This window comes from Aplysia californica, unplaced genomic scaffold (assembly GCF_000002075.1).
Source record: "Aplysia californica isolate F4 #8 unplaced genomic scaffold, AplCal3.0 scaffold00529, whole genome shotgun sequence".
NCBI lineage: Eukaryota > Metazoa > Mollusca > Gastropoda > Aplysiida > Aplysiidae > Aplysia > Aplysia californica.
The window spans coordinates 368,898-373,950 of NW_004797799.1; the positions used below are offsets into that span (position 1 = coordinate 368,898).

Below are 5,053 nucleotides of genomic sequence, written 5' to 3' on the forward strand. Positions count from 1 at the left end.
ATCGAGAGAGAGAGAGAGAGAGAGAGAGAGAGAGAGAGAGAGAGAGAGAGAGAGTAACCGGTCTTTAGCAATAAATGGAGGGAAAGAACGGAGAGCCTTACAAAAATAACAAACTAAAAACAGACGTTCAAAATGGAACTGAGACCCCACTGGCTCATACTAAAGTCTACAGTCCTAGGCGAGCAAACAGAGTGCCTGGACCAAGACTGTGACACTGCTCATACTAATATACCATGCAAGAGGCACAAACCAGAAAAGGATATCAGCAATATGAGTAACGCAGTACACAAGAGCACCCACCAACAGCCCACTTACATTTCGCTAAAAGTAACCGGAAAGATTTCCAAAGGAAATTCCTTCCTCACAAAACAAAGCAAGAACTGGAACACCCGGCTGCTGTTGAAAAAACAATTTCAAAGTGCACAGAAAACACAGACCCTTGTCCGTCGACTGTTCACTTCTGATGTCCTTCCAGTTCGCACAACTGACAGAAACGATCCGGAAGGTAGAACTATTACTTCGGGAAAGTCTTCTGCCAAGTGAATGGGCTATCACTCCTTATGAGTTCGTTATATCACTTTTACAGTAGTATTGTGATAACTGCCCTAAGCTGGATATGTTTTTCTTATTCACAGCAGTTTCGAGAAATCAACAACGATTTTTGGTATTCTTTTAATATCTGTTGAGCATAGGGGATGACATTCTCTTCAGGGTGCAAGATCAACCGTGGACGTACTGTGCAAAATAGCTGAGATAATATAATAAGAAAACCGAGAGTCACTTATATTTTCTCGAAACTGATGTGAATAAGAAAAAGGCGTTTTGTCAGCGTAGGGCAGAAAAGTATATTATAAGAGTATGACTATATAACTTACAGCAGGGACTCCGCTCAGGGGCGGAGAGTAGGGTCTCAGACATACACACCGGGAGCATTTGCAATAAAACTACAACAGCAGAATTTTAATTGTTGAGTAAGCCCTTGGAGACTGGGATGGGCGAGAAGGTATGGGGATTGGGGGGGGGGGGCGCAAATTATCACCAGACGTCAATACACAAATAAACATGTGCCAGCTTGCACAAAACCCGATAAATTAATCATACAATACCAAGTAGTTAAGGGGCGCAAGCCATCAACAAGAATTTATCATGAAAGACTTATTTTCATTTACTTCAACAGTAATACCGGTAAAGCGATTTAAATGCTGTTTAAAATTTTAGTAAGAATTTTTCAGTACTTGCAACAGAAATCGGCCATATTAGTGCCGAGGATTAGAAGTGTTACTAGAAAGTAATATTCAAAGGGAAAAAGAAGGAGATATAAGGACGATAGATGTTTGACAGGAACAAAAGGTCAAACCAAACCAGAGCACCCGCACAACCACACACCCCTGTACAATGATTAAAATGCATTCCAAACAAAACCCGCCTCTACATGTCATGTAAATAACGACGTTGGTTCCCACAGGACTCCCACCTCACCTTCGCATGTTGTTGATTTGTCTGGTTTTGAACCCCAGAGCACCACGGCCGCCCGGTGGAGCAGGCTGGCGATCACACGTTTGAGCATTGCACACAGCATACGCCTTACTGTTCGGGAATCACATCAGCACACCGTCGTGTGTCACAGAGCAATGTGTACTACACACATGTGTGTTATGTGACTTTCACGCGACATGGTCACAAACTGCACAGTAAAACACCAGTCCTTTATTCGCATAGAATTAATATATGTAGCGGGCTCACAGGTACACTTTCATAACTCTACACCGTGTAATTTCCATGTATTAAAAACAGAACATCACATCACTCCACACATTTCGACAGCCTACTGGACCACTTTCACGCCGTAACAGTGTCACTTATGCAGTTGTGAGCGCCGTAAAACACTGACCAAAACAAAAGAACAATGCCATCACTTCCACGCTCAGATTGAACACCGCATCATTTTTACTCTCCTTGATAAGACATTGTATCACTTCAACGTCTAGAGAGTAGAGAGTACAATGTATCACCTCCAAACCTAGACAAAACATTGGATCACCCCTCCCTCCGCCCCACACCGTCAAAATACACACCATGTTCAACTTCATTTCTGGACTCTGCATCACCTCTATGCCAAGAATGTGTACAAGTAAGGCCTAGACATGATGTTCATCATATCACCATCAACACCCCACCCCATTTCCACTCCTAAACAGAACATTAATGGTATCACCCCTGTGCCGAGACGGAGACCCCCCCCCCCTCCTCCTCTCTCGCCTACACAATAAGTCTTGCGGCCTAGAAGCCTATTATTTTCATTGCAAACTGAACAACAGATGCTACCATTCACACGGAGAGCAGCAAGAACACATTATCCCTCCAGTGTACGAAAATCTGTACTCATATTATCACTAGTGTGTGAGGCATTAAAACAGTCTTCTTATCTTGCATTCGCGCGACAGAAAAATCAAATATGCGCACAAGCGAACTTCGGCTAGTGTCTATCGTTCGTACGTATGTTGTGTGATAATACGGGCGTGAGAGCGCAAGCGTGCACCATTACGTTTATATCCACGAGCCCATGCGTGCTTGTGTGTGAGTGTTCATAACATGTGTTAGAATAAAATTTACGTTAGTGAGCAATCGTTTGGATATGTATGCATGTGTCTGAGAAAATTATAGCGGGTGCGCGCGCTGAGTGTGTGTGTGTGTGTATGTGTGTATGTGTGTGTGTGCGCGTGCGTGCGTGCGTACGCGCGCTCGCTCGCCTGGGGGTCTTTGTTTGCTTGAGGAAATAAGGGAGGGGGAAGGAGCGACGTAGACTTTCATGAACAAGCCAGGATGAGAGTCATTATTCTTTTGGGTTTGTGCTAATCATTGTGCAGAATGTGCAGCAACTGCCCTTTCCCGTCACTGACGAGGATAGAGAAAAAAAAATTAAGTCCCATTGTCAATACAGATAAGCTCTATTAACTTATCATTTTATCGCCCATCATTCTCCGGTAACAATTTATGTAAATGGCATCGTTTGGGCAGTTGTGGTGTAGCATATATTTGATATACTAAGCGGAAATTTTGAAGTACGAACCCGGAATGATCCTTTTTAGAACAATTCCTCTCAGCTCGGTGTCCAGGGAACCAACAACACTGCCTTCGAAAAAAACCGACTTCGTGTTCAGTCGGGCGTTAAACGGTTACCACAGAAAACTTAGCATCTGCACGCCTCGTCGGGCGGGATATGTTTTTCATTCGTTAAAATCTCAAACACTAGTTAGGGCCAAGAACTGATTCCCGTACCTTATATAATCCTACGTATGTGTATACAGAAGAATGTAAATACAAGTTAAGCACCGTGTAATACGCCAGGAGATCTCCATCGCTTCTTGAAAAACACGGATACAGTTGAAGCTGCTCAAACGGCGACCTTGTCTAAGACAAACACAAGCACAAACGACCACTTCCCATTTCATCCCTTGTGTATTGCTTATATTATTATACAGTGCGTAAGATCGTCAGCCGTACAAGACGGCTACTTTTCTCCTCGGCAATGGGTGGCCGTCTCAGATACTTTCGACTGTATTTATCATCTGAGATCTTTCGTCTACATAGCGCTGCATAGAATTATATGTGAGGCAGTGTGGTGGAATCAGGCTCTCATCAATTTTTGAGCCAATAGTTATTGGTACCATCTGAAAGATTGTTCACTTGTCTTTTTCAATTTTGGATGAAAGAAATATCCATACATCTTGAATACAAGTTGAGGTATTTGCAAAAGAATGAGGTGGGGTCACCTGTTTTCAGAGGTAATATAAGTTAGAAAATGGCCGCCAAAGATTTGTTATTTCCTTATCTTAAGAGTCGGTGGTAACTAAAGGTTTACAGACGTGTGCCTTTAATCAACGTTTTTCAGGAAAATCCATACAGAAATAAGTTCTTTAATGGCCATGAACGGTGTTGAGCCAAAAAAAATATAAAAAAATAGAAAAAAATTCACAAACCTGTGGAAAAATGCAAGTTTCTTCACTTTGATTATTTCGACGAGAGCCTGATTCCACCACGCTGCCTCACATATCGACATTTTTTTTTTTATCAGAGCGAGACAAACACTCACGAGTAATACAATAATATTACCCAGTCCACTGATAAACATGTGGACAACTCCACGCCCAGACCACTCACTGTCAGAGACAATAAATAGCCAATCAATATTTCTTACATCAGTCGTCCTCGCTAGCCCACAATCTAAAGGATAGTCATGTCCCAATAGAAAATAATATACTGGCTTCATTCACACGCACAACTGAGGACATTACCACACTAATTGAAATATATCCCCAGGTGTAGATCTAACGTGCGTAAAGCAGGGAGCAGAACTACAACAACAAATACTAACTATTCAATAAACTAGCCAAAGCAACACACGTATGCTTGAAAGGTAAGCAGTAAGCCACAGTTAAACCGCATGGACATACATGCACTCTGTGAACACGACCCACAATTGGACATAATTATGCAATGTCTGTCTTATCAAACATATTTTCGCGGGTACAAAATGAACTGACGAGAGCGTAAAACGCCAAAACATGACAAAGCTGTATTTTATTTTAAAAAAAGGGGGGGGGGGGGCAGATTCACTTGTCGCAACGCCCACCAGTTAATCTGTCCGTAAACGCCTCATAGAAATACAACTCTGCTAAACCTACAACAAGGATCAATGTTGATTGGTGACTTTCGGAAGAAATCAGTGTGGTAAATGAACCACGAGAACTCATTCATCAAAGAGCACTCTCGAACATACGTACTTTCAGATAAATACGACAAGGAAACTCCGTTATGCACGACATCTGCGCAGTTGTAAGCGGCTTCGTTATTTTTAACACAACAGAAAGGAACATTAATTCCGCTATCCGCACGAACTAGTTAAATCATACTCTTCGTTAGAAGCAAAACACTCCAAATGTCGAAAACACAACGCTTGAAACACAGATACTCATATCCATTTACAACATCACAAGAAAAAACATTGTTTCGAGGAAATATGCGCAGAGAGAGAGAGAGAGAGAGAGAGAGA

General features: G+C 42.2%; 1 protein-coding gene across 1 annotated transcript in view; it reads right to left on the bottom strand.

Moving 5' to 3' along the window:
• The window catches only part of LOC101851290, a gene marked incomplete in the record, with an annotated part of 52,205 nt that overhangs the window by 31,567 nt on the left and 15,585 nt on the right, over positions 1 to 5,053 (bottom strand).